The 16,882-nt window shown below is 37.1% G+C and overlaps 1 protein-coding gene across 14 annotated transcripts in view; it reads right to left on the bottom strand.

Annotated features, from left to right (window-relative positions):
• Ccdc91 (coiled-coil domain containing 91) overlaps positions 1 to 16,882 on the bottom strand; it is a 401,979-nt gene that overhangs the window by 32,341 nt on the left and 352,756 nt on the right. The gene's annotated exons all lie outside the window — the stretch shown is intronic.

Raw genomic sequence — 16,882 nt, 5'->3', positions numbered from 1 at the left:
TGAAAACACATGTTCACAATAGATTTGTACATACAGGTTGACTGTCCCTTATCTGAAATTCTTGGGACCAGAAGTGTTTCAGATTTTGGTTTGAAATCCACTTGATCTGCAAAGAGGATAGCTACTCTTGCTTTTTTTTTTTTTTTTTTTTTGGTTCCTGTTGTATTGAGTATTGTTTTCCACCCTTTAACTTTCAGTCTATGAGTTTCTTTTTAAATTAAGTGTGTTTCTTGTATGCAGCATATTGATGGATTTTGCTTCTTGACCCATTCTGCCAGTCTATTTCTTTTGATTGGTGAATTGAGACCATTACCATTGATAGTTATAACTGATACATATTGACTTATCATTGTCATGACCTTTTCTTTTTGTTTGATCCTCCCCCTTTGCTTTTAATTTGTCATGCCTGATGGATTCATTCTGCTGGGCTTCCTGGGGTTGTGATCCTCAGTGTCTGTTCCTAGGATATTGCGTAAAATTTTTTGGAGTGCTGGTTTGGTATTCATGAAGTTCCTAAGGTGCTGTTTGTCATGAAAGTATCTTATTTCTCCATCAATTTTGAAAGATAGTTTTGCAGGGTACTTCAATCTGGGTTGGAGGTTATTTTCCTTTAGGGCTTGAAATACATCACTCCAAGCTCTTCTTGCCTTGAAGGTTTGCATTGAGAAGTCTGCTGTGATTCTGATGGGCTTTTCATTTGGTGTGGATCTAGGTAACAGCTCAGCACAGCCGGGGGAAGGGGTGTGTATTGGCGGCCCCGTGGCTCACCTCCTCAGCACTCTGGGGCAGTGGTATGGTGGCCTGAGAGGCTCACCTTGGTGCTCTGGGGTGATGGTATAGTGGCCTCTAGTTTTAATCTTTGGCACGTTGAAATCCAGTTTTTCCAACACCATTTATTGAAAAGGGTATCTTTCCTCCAGTAAGGATGGTTGGCTCTTCTGTCAAAGATGTGGTAGCTGAGTATGTCTGGAGTTGTTTCTGTACCTTCTAATCTATTCCACTTATCCTCTGGTCTGTTTCTTTGACAGTACCATGCTGTTTTTTTTATCACAGTGGCTTTGTAGTATAGTTGCAAGTTGGGGATTGTGATCTCCCCTGTCATGTCTCTGTTGCCTGGAATTACTTTTGCTATTCTAGGTCTCTTCTGGTTCCAAATGAATTTTTGGATTGTTTTCTCTAGTTCTGTGAAATATACTGTTGGAATTTCAATCAGGATTGCATTGAATCTGTATAGAGGTTTTGGAAGTATGGCCATTTTCACTATGTTGGTTCTTTCTACCCAGGAGCAAGGGATGTCTTTCCATTTTCTTATATCCTCTTCAATCTCTGGTTTCAGAGTGCTGTAGTTTTCAGTGTAGAGGTCCTTTATCTCTTTCATTAGATTGATTCGTAGATATTTCTTTTTTTTGGATGCTATTGTGAAAGGAATTGTTTCCCTAATTTCTCTCTCAGTGAGTCTGTTATTTGTGTACAAGAAGGCTATTGATTTTTGAGTGTTGACCTTGTATCCAGCTACTCTACTGAATCTGTCAATTAACTCTAGAAGTCTTTTAACAGAAGTTTTTGGTCTTTTATGTACAGTATCATATCATCAGCAAATAATAACAGTTTAACTTCTTCCTTTCCTATCTTTATTCTTGATATAGGTGAAGTGGTCAAATTTAAAGGAGCTCACTGAAAGCATTTTTTTGATAAAGTCAGAATTACCTCTGTGAGGCTTAGAGAAATTGCCCCAATTATTCAGGAATAATGCTTATAAATATGTTCCAGCTGAACTTTTTAAAATTCACTATGTATGAAAATCATTTGGAAGGTTAAGAATTGAAATTTCTGAAGGCTTCACCAGAGAATTCTGACTTGGAAGTTAAGGTTGGAGACTATCTGCAATAAGCACCAAGGTAAGCCTGATGCAAGAGACTCACACTCCACACTTCCAGAAACTCTGCTAAAGATTACTGAAGGCAATTCCAACAGAGATCTCAATGTTTGAATCAATGTAATTATATCAATTAGTGATTAGGAGAGAACAGATATAATACAATATATACAAATATTTATAAGAACTTACAAGATTGGCTTACAATGGCCATCAACATAGTCAGATGTGGAAGAGTACAAAGGGTCTGTCTGCACACTAGAGATCCAAAGGATCCAGGCAAAGTCTGGAGCTCACTGCAGTGGCCCCTGCAAGTCCATATGAGGAGACCGATGGGTCTGTGATGGAGGCTTTGGGTCTGCACCAGAAGCCAAGGAGATGACACTCAAGGTGATGACGAGGACTGGTGCTCCTCTACAGAAACAGAAGCAGATCCATCCTTCTTCACTTACTTTATACCATCTAGGCGACAAGCTGCCAAAGGGTGGGTTTCTCACACACTAGGGTGTGGAATTGCTGAGCCAATTTAGTTGAGCTTCTCTTAATCAACCAACCCACAGTGATTTGAAAATCAGTATTTCACAAAAAGGAATATTCGCACTAGGTCTTAACATCAAAAACTGTACTGCTGAATGGTGAGCACAGATATGAGTTTGGATGGTAGCTCGTTCATTTGATACCTTGTATGTGAAGGAAGGTAATTTGTCTTTCATAAAACTTAACAATACCAGCCACTTCAGGGATGAGTGAGATTATCCCTCTTAAAAACAACCAACCAACCAACCAACCAGAACCTATTCATGAAAAGTAGAATAGATACATTAAAAAGTACCTCTGTATGAATGATAATTTCCATAGCTGGGTTATTCAACCTAATGAATAAAAGTCAAATCCAGATTCCATGAACTCCATGTCTAGTCTATGAACAAATGTCTATGTATGAAGGTGCCTGTCAACATACAGTGACATATGCAGGCCAGAGGTAGGTTGAAATGCAGCCATGAAAGTGCATATGTAGTTGAAAAGGAATTATATGAAATTGACATTAACTCAATAAAAGGTGCATTTGATTTAGTACAAAAGACTGCTGCTACATGTAAGTACAACAAAATAGCAAGACATTTTTATTGCATTAATTCATTTTAGACAACTCCAACCTCCTCTGCAAAAGAAAAAAATTACAGTAATACCTTGGTTCATGAATGCTTCTGTTTATGAGCAATTTGGTTCATGAACGGAAGCATTCAGCAGAAATTCACTTCTGTTCACAAACTCTGCATCAGGTGAAAAACATAACTGTGGTCATCTTCTCTGCATGAACATGAACATGGCCATCTTCCCTGCTCTAACACATAGTCATGGCTTCTTCTAGTGGAGGTCGTGTTTGCAGACAGACCTGTGAAGCTTTTTTTGTGCTTTTTAGCATATATAGTACTGTACAACATTATTCAATCCAGCGTGGCTCTAAAGAAAGTGCAGAGAAAGTACGGCGGTAAAGAGAAAGTGCAGGGCAGTAATGAAGGTGACAACAACGTGCAGAGCAAGAATGGTAAGAAAGTTTTGAAGGAAACAACCATTGAATTGAAGAAGGAAATGGTAGAAAAGCAGGCACATGGTATTTGTGTGACTAATCTGGCCTTAGTCATAAGGCCAGATCAGTCACACGAATATAAGTATAAGACAGTGAAGTCAACAATCTCTACTATTTTGAACAAAGATGCCATCAAAGGAACTGATGTAGCGAAAGGAGTAACACTGTTAACCAAGCAGAGGACACAAGTGCTGGAAGAGTTGGAAAAGCTTTTCTTAGTATGGCTGAATGAGAAACAGCTGGCAGGTAATATGTTAGTGAAGCTATGATCTGCAAAAAAGCCAGGAAACTGCATAGTGATTTACTGCAAGAAAACCCCTCTACAAGTGCAACAAGTGATGACTGTAAAGCCAGTAGGGGGTGGTTTGATAAATTCTGCAAGAGAAGTGGCGTCCACAGTGTTATAGGACATGGTGAGGCTTCTAGTTCTGACAAGGCCTCTGCAAAAGCCTACAAGAAAGAATTCTCATGCTCAACAAGTGTTCAACTGCAAAGAAACAGGCTCTTCTGGAGGAGGATGCAAATTAGAAACTGTATCACACAGGAGGAAAAGGCACTGCCGGGGCACACCCCATGAAGCACAGAGTGACCCTTTAGCCGTGTATAAATGCAAGAGCTGATCTGAAAAGTAAGCCACTGCTGGTATACCATTCCCAGATCCCTTGTGCATTCAAGGAACAGCATGTGAACAAGGCCAGACTGCCTGTCATGTGGAGGGCCAATGCAAAAGTTTGTGTCACAAGGCAATTGTTCAAGGGATGGCCATATGAGGTTTTTGCACCCACCATTAAGAAATATCTTTCTGACAACTGCCTGAAAGTTGCCTCCTTCTGAACAACAGTGCCCGGCACAGCCTCCGGCCTTGGATGTTGAGGACCCTGAGTCAAGTTCCTCCCCAACATGACCCCTCTTCTGCAGCCCATGGACCAGCAAGTGATCTGCAACTTCAAGGAGCCGTGCACAAAGGCGCTCTTCACCAGGATTTTTAATATCACTGAAGAGATGCCTTTGATTCTGAAAGAGTTCTGGAAGAAACATTTCAATGTCCTCCACTGCATCAACCACATTGACAAAGCCTGGGAAGATGTCATGTACAGGGCCTTAAACTCAGCCTGGAGAAAACTGTGGCCAGAATGTGTCACTGAACATGACTTTGAAGGGCCTGCGGCACAGGCAACGGAGGAGATTGTGTCCATGGATAAGAATATGGGTCTGGATGTCTATGGTGAAGACATAGAGGAGCTTGTTGAGAACCCCAAGGAAGAGCTGACGAGGGAAGAGCAAGCAGCAAAAGGTGCTTGTTGAGGAGCATTCCACCGAGGAAGAGGAAGACATGGAGAAGGTTAGCAATGATGGGATAAAATCCACTATGAAAAAATGGAATGAGTGCCAGGATTTCTTTGAGAAGCACCACCCCAACATAAGTGTAATGAACAGAATGTTGAATCTGATGAATGACAACATGGTCTCTCATTTCTGGAGGGTTACGCAGTGCAGGAAAAAACAAGTGACATTAGGCAGATTTTTTCATCAAAATTGACCCAGCAGCTAAGAGACAAAGATGAGAGGAAACCCCTGAAGGAGATCTCCCCGATGTCTTTATGGAGGGACTTTCCCTCCAAACAATAACCTCCCCCCACCCGCCTTCCTGTCCTCCACACCAGAAGATGCTTCAACCAAGGTTAGTGTTCTCTCTTTTCATACTGTGCTGTAGTATACTTGGTTTTATATTTTCGTTTTGTTTTTTTAAAGAATACATATGGTTTACAACAGGTTAACCTTATTTTCATTGAAGTTTGTGGGAAAGTTTGATTCAGTTTACAACCAAAATTGATTGGAGACCATGTTTGTAGGGGTCAGAAGGGATTAACCTTATTTACACTGAACCTTATGCGGAAATTTGTTTCACTTTATGACCAATTTGGTTCACAACCAGAATCATGGAGTGAGTTAAGTTACTGAACCTAGGCACCACTGTACTTGCCATGAACTGGTTGTAAGTGAATTGTGTGATTTTTTCTATTTTCTGGGAACCATTTTTTTATTCTGTGTGTGACAGTGTCAGGTAGACTACAGTTACATTGATGTGAAATTTGTTGCCTGGATTACAGTGAGAGCCAAACGAAAATGCTTATCTTTCTCTCCCTGCCCTCACCTCACTGTTGAAATTCACCTTATCTTCTTTGGAACAATAAAATTCACGTAGACTTCAGGGAGATTTTAAAGACAGTGATGATGTAGAGGCCAGGTGTTCTCCTGTTTTGCTTTATCTTTAGATAGATCAGGTTATGATAATAGAAGATACCCAGACATTAGGGTTAACACAGAACAGGTTTCTCCTTCAATTGAATCATTTTGGACATGAGAGAGCCTCCAGGCAATCTGTTTTAGATGGGGCAACTCAGTGATGTTGTCTGGTCTTGTGTTTCTACAGCCTCAACATGAAGCCTCTTCTGACACCACCCAGAAGGATAAGAGAGCTCTGGGGGTAAGGTCTGAAAACATGGGTTGAGTGTTCTGGCGTCAACACAGCCACATCAGTGCTGCTCATACCCTATCTGTACTGGGAGCACTAACTAGCATGGCACAGGGAAGTGAAACCTATCCTACATCCCAGAAGCAGAGAACTGGAAAGGTTAAGAACAGAAAATCTCTACCACACTGCTTTAGTTTTCAAGTAATTAAGAGGGAGATATCATAAAAAATAAATAAATTGATGGAGAAACTACTTAATCATAAATTTAATGACGAGATCATAGGTATTGACTATAAATGGAGATTTTTGTGGTCTGAGCACATTTTTTTAACCTAAGATTAACATTAAAACTTGATGTGCATTTATTTTAAAGTAACTTTTAAATGCCATGTATCTAACAGTTTAAAGTAATTTATCTTTTCTCAATTATAGCGGGGTAAATAATTCTAAATAATAGAAAATGTGATGATGACAGGCTTAATGGAAAGGTCATGTATTGTTCAGAGGCTAATCTTCATTCTGTCTCTCATTACACAGTATTCAATCACTGGAGTTTGCTTTTTCCTTCAACAATATTTTTCCCTGTGGAATTCTTGAAGAAAAATATTATAAAGTAATATAATGAAAATGTAAATTAATTCTAGGCTAAAAAGTTTGGCAAATCATCCAGTGTAATTTCTAGTCATCCTGAAATGTATATAAAAGAGTTACAGGAATTGAGTTGATTCTCTGAAGGTTCTACAAAATAGATTTTCTCTTGAACTTTTTCAATCCAGTGGAGCTTTGACTTATGACTGGCCTGACATATGAACAACTAGGGTTATGACCAGAATTTGTTTTAATTTATGATACAAATGCTGGAAACTTTTGCTTCCAGATGATCTGAGATATAGATTTAATCCTTAAAGACTCCTGGAAGGAACATTATAACATCCTTTCCTGTGTGGGGTTAATTGAGAAATTCTGGGCCAGTGTCTAAGTGTGGCCTAAAATTATACAGGAGAGAGACTTTGAAGGCTGTGTAGAGGAGCCTGAGCCTTCAATTAATCAGCTTGAGTTATAACCAGCCCTTGCGAACAAATCAAGTTCATAAGTCAAAAGTCCATTGGGTCTCAAATGGATCAAAAATTGGTTGACTAAACCCAAACTTGACATATAAACCTCACACAATAATTCAGAACTCAACTGTTAACATAATTTACCATATCTCTTCAGTAATAGAGATATGATTCACTGGTCCAGCCATTGGAATTAGCTAGGGATCCTTGAACAAGAAGAAAAGCTATATGAATTCACAAGAAATAGAAGCCAGGATTAATTTTAACCTTTGTGTAGGACAGAGTCTTAATCATATAATTAGTCTTGTTTTGATGCCATTTAGGATAGTTTGAAATACCATCTGCTAGGGCAGTCTCATCTTGAGATGTGCTGGACTATATAGTTTACAATTTCCCTCCAGACCTAGGATTTGATGTGTAGACAGAATGTAAAATTTTCAATCTGCTGAGCCAGTAGAGGATTTAATTTTAAATCAGATCTGTACTCAAATTGTCAAAAAATGTTCAATAAAATAACATTGCAAATCATACTCAGTTAAACTAGCTGGCAAAGGGAGCATGACAAAATTGAGAAATAGAGCATATGGGACACAGTGCTATTTACATGTTTTCAGGCCTCACACCCTGGGTGGCTTGCTATTTACAAGACAGTCAGTATCCACCCTTCTCCTCTGCTTTAGGTTTGGTACAAGGCCAAGTCCTCAATCTGACTTCATTTGATTGTGGTCTACTTCAGATTAGTTTTTGTTACCACTCTTCACAGCAGACAGGAATTCAGCAGACAGGGAAAGGGGAAAAGAAGAAGGAAGAGATTAAGGGGCCAACTCTGTTGAAGGTAAACATACCTGTGACCACTGCCTGACTCATCACTACCATGAAATGTGACAGTTGCATGACAGCCAGATGCTCACATTGCAGCACACTTTAGACAGTCGTCAACACAAAGTTCATGTGAGAATTCTCAAAATACTTGCTGCCACCAGAGGGAATAAACTAAAAGTCATGCAATAAACCAGTGTGATTATGTACTCTCTGAAAATATTTAACAGAATTCTGAGTTTAGTTAGAAGTTAATGGGACATCTTGCCAAAAGATGACAGATCACAAATGCTCTTCAAATGAAGAGCAAATAATCAGAAGAGAAAATTAGTAATCAGGAAAATGAATCAATATGAAAAAGCCAAAAATAACATTCCATCAATACTAGAAATATTAATAAAAGTGATGACATTTAGAAGTAAAGATGATGTAAACAGTAGTCTTCTTTTATGAATACGGAATACAGATTCTTAATTATGGCTGGACACTGCTTTAATTGCTTAATATGTATTAAAAATGAAACATCCTTATAAGGTAAATTGTAGTATTGTCTTTCTAAACTCAAAGAAACTGAGGGATTTAGCACTTGGCAGACTTAAAACCAGACAGCCTGGTGCCATCCTTCATAAATTGTGATGTCTTATGAAAGATGTGAATATATATCTCTATGTTTGCAGTGGGAAAAGTATTTACTTATATATTCTTGTTAATATGTGATTTCTGATGGTCTCATTAATGGGCTGCAATTAATTCCAGTAGAATTTGAACAACACAGTTCATGATTTTTAGCACTGTGTTGATTGCCTATGATTTGGAGCAGAATGAAATTGGTTTATTCCACTCTTTCTGTATTTCTGAAAATGTAAGGTTACAATGCTCATCATGCCACCAAGTTACTGATTTTGATGGATGAAGAGACTGATTAGGACTGGAGCCTGGAGATTAATCTTCTGGAAGAATATTTATTGTTATATTCGACTAGCTAACACTATAGTAGTTGATTTTTTGACTTCATATTCTAGCTAGGCCTTTTCTTTACTTAGCTAATGTAACATGAGGTAAAATGGCTATATTGAAATAGTATCGCTTTGTTTGACCTGTGAAATATTAATCGTTTGGCACCAGATAAACAATAGTAATTAATTGGAATTTGGCTTAGAATGGAAATTATTTTCCAACAACTCTGCCCCATCAGCATAAGCCTGACACTCCACAAACCACAGGACTTAGGGCAGACTTTGGTGATACACCACTCAGCATAATCTAGTTGCCAAGAAACTGGGTCTGAACCTTGTGCTGAGAAAGACTGTTTCCATCCTTTGTTGGGAGATAATATTACAAAAGTGAATCCAAACTGAATGGGTGGCTAAGTTAAAGAAAATAGGTGAATGTAGTTGGCAAAATGCAACATGTGCCATTCTGAAAAACAAGTTTTGTCGTAAGGCAGACTTGGGTTGGAACCTAGCTTCATACCTTACTAATGGGGATCACTTGTGAGTAACATAACCAGTAACCCTTAGCTTCCTCTTCTTTAAATGGAGAGACATTTAACTCATAGACCTGTGAAGAGCATTAACTAGTTGTGATGTCTAGCATGATACATAACACATAATAGATGTTCTATGTGTGTGTGTGTGTTCATGCTACTTTTCAACAAATTATTGGAGAGGACATAATTTTGAAGGAAATTAGACATTGTTTCCTATTTACTCAAAATCTTTTGTGGAAGTCTAAAACTTCATATGGAGTTATTTAATTTCTCTTAATTTTTAAAATTAAGGTTATACTGATTCTCTGGGCCAATCTCAAAAGCAAACCAAGCCTGAATTCATAGTAATTCTCAAATTTTAAAAAGATAAGTTTATAATAATCAGAAAAATCCCTTCGTGCTGGTGTAAACTAGCAATGTCCCTAGCTCATATATAAGAGTCATACATAAGAGGAATTTTTCAAAAAGACTCACGACAAAGACTTACTTAATTTTACTCATGATAAAATTAAATGATGTATAAACAGCAAAAACCAAAGGCTGGTTTCTCAGTCTTCTGCTGGTAAGGTATCTCTCCTTTATTGCCTGCCTACTCCCACACTCAAGAGAGATGGAAACAAACAAATTTGAATTTTTTTTCAAAATTAAGGGTTTCGCTCCTGGCAAGGAGATTTGTATGGTTCCAAGCAGTCATATGTGGCTATGTATATTTTAAATTAAAATAAAAGTAAAAATAGTGCCATCAGTTAACACTAGTTGCATTCCAAGTGTAGAATGGCCATGTGTACTTGCGGTTACCAAACTGGGCAATGCATGTACCATGTCAGTAAGTTCTATCAGGCAACACTAATAAATGAGTGAGAGTGAAGACACCCATTTTTCTTTCTCATTGAGCAGGCATGTTCCTGTTAATATTCCTATTCCAGTAACAAAACCCACAACTCCAATCCATTTCTACCATATTGTCGATGTTCCTAGAACCCAAAATAATGCATGTATCTATCAGACACTAGTTGATTCAATAACTTTCAATTTTAGGAAGTCATAGGCTATAATATGGAGAATCATTTGAGGGCACATACAGAAGCAAGTATTCACTTCAGTGGCTATTTGGAAAGTCTAGGCAAAAGATCCATAAAGATTTTGGTTAGGAAGGTGGTAGTGAGGATGCATGAAACATGTAGGTGGATTCAGAATACATTTTGGATTAAGCTGACAGGACCACATTTGAAGAAGGAAGTTGGGGTGTGGGAGAGAAACAGAAAATAGTGATTCTGCTGTTCACTGAGATGGGAAATATCAGAAAACACACACATGAGAAAAGAGGTGGAGTGGGATTGAAGAGTACTGCTTCTGATATGTTAGGTGTCACATCTAAGTAGAAATATTAAGTAGGCAGCTAAATATAGGATTCTGGAATTAGAAAGAGAGAACTAGGCTGGGGATACAAATTTAGTGGTCTTCAGCAAATGGAGACTATTCAAAGTCATACAACCAGTTAAAAATCACATACAGAGGTAATAAAATTAATCAAGGTAGCAGCTCTGTTACATTTGAGGTTAGGGTCAATATAACATGGCAATATGGGTTATATAGAATTTTTAAGTTTCTCTGTGGACTACATATGTATAACTGAGAATACAGAGTTACAATTCTAAGGAAGCATAAAACACATTTCTGAAGTATCCTTGATGTGGCAAATTGCCAGCATAACAAAGAGTTTATATTAGGCAGGGTTACTGTGGCACAAAGAATTTTATTCATTTAAAAGTGAGCAGATCCTGACACTTCAATGACTGTGGCTGTTTACATATCTGGATTGCTTAGCATCCACAACCAAAAATTTCTAAAAATTCAGCCTTAATATCTCTACTTCATTTTCTGTAACTGCTAGTAATATGACAGTTTAATTTGATAGAATACAAAAGTATAACCTTATTTTATGAGAAAAAAGAAAATTGTAAGAAAAATAAAATGTTGCTTATTTTTAGCTTTCTAAAAGTCTGAGCATAAATCCCCACTTGTTTGCCTATAAAAGTTAAACATTTAACATTTTTGGTAGTCATGGAAAATAGGTAAAAGACCCAAAATGTTATATAAAAATGTTTCATAAAATGTAGTGCTGTCCAGTGGTTGCTAACATTTTCAATACAGTATCTCAATAAAAGGGATAAAGCTCAAAATTTATTACATACATATCTGCCACAAGGATCTTCTATAATCTGGTTCTGTGTCTGAGCTGTGTTGAAATCAGCAATTTTTACATTCTGTGTCTTTGTTTTCTGTTTAAGTCACCTCCCAGACTTCTGAGAACAGAATGTTTGCCAGGACTGAGTCAAATTTTCCTACCTTTAGGATGAGTTTGTTTCTTGATATGTGCATCAAGATTTCTCAAAACAAGTTTGGGGCCAGGGATTTAGCTCAGTAGTTCCACCACCTGCCTCACAAGTGCAAGGTCCTGAATTCGATCCCTCGTACCAAACAAACAAACAAACCAAGAAAAACCCAAGGCCAGTTTGTATCAAAATTTGGAATACATATGGATTTTAAAAGTGATAGTTCTGGCATCTATTATTACCAAGTCTCTCACACATTTTTGCTGTGGACATACTGTGTGCTAACTTTCTGTCATGGGGACAATGCCTGAGATAAAAAGTTAAAGGAGAAAAGCTTTATTTTGGCTTATGGTCTCAGAGGTTTCAGTCCGTGGTCAGCTGGCTCCATTACCTTTGGGGTGGTGGTGAGGCAGAACATCAAGTAGCAGGGTGGAGCAAAGCGGCTCATATCATGGTAACCAGAAAGTTATGAGGAAGGGGCAGGGGATCCAATATTCCAACATCCTTATCAAGAGCATGCCGGCAACCAGTCAATGTCCTTCCCCTAGAGTCCTCGTTCTAAAGTTACCATCATCTCCCAACAGCACCATCATATACGAACCAAACCATCAACATATGAACTTATGGGGAACATTTAAGGTCCAAAGTGTTCTCTGGTCTAACGTGACATCTTTGTTCCCAACCACAATTCCTACTACTGGGACCTTTGAATCTCCTCTTGATGACAAAATCCTATGAATTTAACCTCTCCTCCAAACTTTTTACTCCTTCCTTGTTGTACCTGAACCTAATGGACTAGTTGTCTCTACTACTGCTTTATGGCCTTCTCAAAAAATGCCTATTTCTTAGTCTTATAACCAAGCACCTCTCAGCACCATATGAGATGACTTCACATATAATTTCCCATATGTTCTTTGAGACTTACATTCTTAGATGATCTTACAAATTTGAGTACCACTAATCTATCAATGAGATTTAGTTCTTCTACCAGTATCTGGAAATACAAAGTTGATTTTAGATTTTTTTCAGAAATTTTGATGATTTATAGAAGGTTGGGAATTATCTTATGAGTTAAATTTCTGATAGGACCTACTTTAGAATTATAGCAATTTTAGCCAAATCATTTAAATTCAGTCTATCATCTGAGTATTAGCTGATTAGTTGTACTGTAGCTACAGTAATTGTTTTATTGATTGATTCAGTTATTTATTAACTCAATTCTATATTAAGACCTTACTACACTGTGAAATGACTTCAAGAAACAATAGAGCAGATATAGTCTCCTTCAGGTGGAGGAAAACATAAACAAGTAAAAATACATATTATAATAATACCATAAAATATGATTTAATTATGTAAGTAATCCACAAGAAAAGTTCGGTATGTAATGACAGCAGTGGGAGAAATTTAAGGTGGATCAACTTACTGAGAATGGAAGCTTTGAGTCAAAAGAAATCAGAAAACCAGATCAAAGAAAACTTTATTAGGTCTTTTCTTTCTATATACATGTATCAATAATTGACAACCAAGTAGCTCCTGTATTCTAGCAGAATGAGTATGTGAAAACATGTTTAATTTTTTAATTAAATAGTTCTGGTTTTGTCTGGCTTAGAAAAATCTGGCCATCCCAGCTATGAGCTCTCATGTATTACTTCTACTGCTCACTTGTGATACTGGTAATGATGCCTCTGATCAGCGGCCTGTGGATTCAAAGCATACTGGCTGTTTCTTGTTAGCAGTCTTTGGAGACACAGAGGAGCTGTTTACTGGTCTGTAAACAGAACGTTAGAGGCTAAGATCTTTGATCCAAGTCGCCTTCTTCTCTTGTAGTTTTATAAATATTTTCCAGGTTTTCACATGTTTTTTCTTGTTCAGAATTTATTGTGAAAAGCCTATTTTCCAGTAAATAACACTTTTGTTTTCATTGCTGTTTTAAAAATATATGGCATTTCCTAATCCTTCATTTTAATTTTCAAATTGTAAAAAAATGCCAGAAGATTTTATAATTATAGATACCTGAATCACTGCATAAGTTACCAATCACAAGGATATTGTTCTGTTTTTGATTTCAAAATAATCACTTGAGTAAGCCTTCTTTCATCTGGAACATGAGTCAGCATTTAGCAAAGCTAAGTTTAAACCACTACTGTAGATTCTAAATGACAGAAAATTTCTAAATAGGGCATTGTTGCTCATAGTTTTGGGTATCTTTGATTTACTTGGCTTTGTTAGACATTAGAAGCTTTATTTATATTTTTAACATTCCTTAAAATAAATCAAGGAACACTCCCACTCTGGATGTGGAGTAGTAAGAAATGAAGCACCAGCAAGTGTCTGGAGATTAGGCAAAGGGCTCTGTGCAGGATTGTACTCATTAATGCTTGCTTTGTTGCTCATTATAGAAACCACCTCTGGCTTAGAAGGGAAAGAGCGATTTGAGCATACTGGAAAACATATATGATTATCTCTTAGAATGCAAGTCAAGGTTAGTTAAAGTGGCTTACTTTTCACAGGAAGGCCCAGTTAGGGTCAGATCCTCACCTGTGGCCCATTCAAGGTTCAAGCAGTAGAACAATACAGTTTAGCTGTTTGCTTGTGAGCAACCACTCTGACAAAATGAAAATTCATGATCATTTACTTAGAGAAGCCTTAGAAATGATAGAACAAAAATAAAGTTCATCCAACAGCTACCAGATGATGATAAGATGATTAATCTAAGGTTAATTGGAGTTAGAAATTAGAAAATAGCATTCATGGAATAAAAAATGTTTACAGAAATCATATACTAGAAAATACATAGTAGAAAACTTTCCACGTATGAAGAAAGAACACAACATATAGGTATAAGTGAGGCTTACAGAATACCAATTAACTACTATGATCCCCCCCCCCCAAAAAAAAAACCCGACAATTCCAAAACGAAGCTCTCCAGGGCACATCATAGTCAAAATCCCCAAAGTTCAACACAAGGTCAGAATCTTAAAAGCTTGAAGAAAAGAAAAAAAAAAATCACATATACATGAAAACCCATTAGGATTACAGTAGACTTTTCAACACAAACTTTAAAGACCTGGGGCAGAGCTTGGAGGGAAGTATTTCAAGACCTAAAAGAAAACAACTTCCAACCCAAAGTAATATATCCTGAAAAATGGTATTCCAAATTGATGGAGAAACAGGGACAGTCCAAGACAACATCTTAAGATACATCTGAACACCAAATCAGCACTTCAAAAAATACTCAAGAATATCCTAAAGTGAAACAATGTAGCCAACAAAGCAAAAAGTCAAATGGAATGAATATATCAAGCTAGGTGAATAGTTAAAAAGAGAAAAATAAAGGTGTCTACAACAGAAAAAGAACACAATGACAGGAATAATTCAGTACCTTTCAGTAATAACTCAATGCAAATGGCCTCAACTCCCCAGGTAAAAGATATCGATTGGCAGACTGGATCAAAAAACAGAGGTGGGGATGTAGCTCAGTGGTACCCTGCTTGCCTGGCAAGTGCAAGGTCCTTAGTTCCATCCCCAATACCTGGTGGTGGTGGTGGTGGGGGGAATCCAACAGGCTGTTGCACTCAAGAAACTCATCTAATAAAAAAAAATACGTAGACTAAAAATCAAAGGACGGAAAACAGTATTGCATGCCAGTATCCCAAAAGCAAGCAGGGGTAGTAATGTTATTCTCAAAGTAAACTTCAAGCTAAAGCTGATCAAAAGAGGCAAAGATGATCACTATATATTGGGTGAAAACTTCAATAGGAACCGATAACAATTGCATATATACACACCAAATACCAGGGCACATAACTTCATAAAACAAACACTGCTGGACATAAGCAATGAAATAAACACCAATACAATCAGATAGTTTTTCATAGAGAGACTACTACATACCTACAGAGTACTAGAAAGAGGAGAACTACACGTTCAAAGCTCTGGGGTTGAATCCCAACTCCTCTCGGGAATCATGAGCAAGAAGACACCTAATCACCTCCATTAGTCAAGGTGAATATACCATCTCTTTTACAGGGTCATTGTAACTTAACAGGGTATTGAGATAATATGTGAAAATATTTGGCACACAGCACATACTCATTATGGGAGGAGAGAAACCTTTTCTATAAATGTAGAAGTACAGCCCTTCTCCTACTCAAACATGCTAACTATAATACAGTCACTGAGAGCAGAATCATAATTCAAAAATTCCTAACTGCTCTGCTACTTTTAGTCTTTCAAAACAGTGCCTTATTCACCCATACAAGAAGGTAGAAAATTCTATGGAAAAGGGGGCAAGGAAAATAAAAAACTAAGCAAATAAAATTTCAGATGCAAAACATTTGGCTATTTACCTTTTTGAGACATGTTGAAGGTGTGTGTGTGTTCACGTTTCAGGGACAAACTCTTACCTTTGTAGCAGCACAGTACTTGATGACCTAATTCTCCTAGTACTTTACCTGAGGTGGTCTATATCTTTTCAATTACCAGAGCAAAAATGGAATATGATTCTCAATATGGAAATCTACAACTTGAACATCACTGAAACTGATTAACTAATTCAGTTTAGAAGACTTAACGTACACAAATACTTAGAATTCTATGCTCCAATACTTCCCAGTTTTCCTTAAGAGATCTCTGAAAAAAGCATTCCAACAATCCAAAGTAGTATTGTGCCTGATGGATGTTCGACAAATACTTATAGATTGCTAGGTACTAATTTATCCCAAATAACTTGATAACAACTAGTTTATGTTAACAGCATAGTTGGGTCCAAACATGAAAAAAAAAAAGTGTCTTTGGGTTGTTAGAGAAAAAGGAAAGGTATAAAGTATTGTATTCTCTTATCATTCCCAATATCTCTGTATCCTAGTTTCTCTTATCTTAACTTCAGTGACCTTCTATGCTTCACATTCACTGTAGACATACCTGAATAACTTGTTAAAGCATTTTTTAATATTATAACAAAGAAAGTCAAGTGATTTTTAAATAATAGACTATGCCATTGTGTTAATCGCTTTTCTGAAACTAAATATTCTATTTTTACTATATTGTAATTGAAGTCAATGGTCTGCTTACTTTAGTTTTTATTTAAATCAATTTAATTTTATTTTAAGAGAAAACTGAGTAGCTATTAATATTGAAAGATTCTCAGTATATACTGCAAATACTTAAAAGATCATCACACAGGAATACAGACGTTTGAGAAAGTTTAAAAGTAAATTAAGAATCAGGGGAAA

This window comes from Heterocephalus glaber, unplaced genomic scaffold (assembly GCF_053883595.1).
Source record: "Heterocephalus glaber isolate CG9 unplaced genomic scaffold, H.glaber_assembly_v1.0 deba00001733, whole genome shotgun sequence".
Lineage (NCBI taxonomy): Eukaryota > Metazoa > Chordata > Mammalia > Rodentia > Bathyergidae > Heterocephalus > Heterocephalus glaber.
Note: the sequence above shows the minus strand (reverse complement) of the source record. Positions and strands in the feature narration are given on the sequence as shown.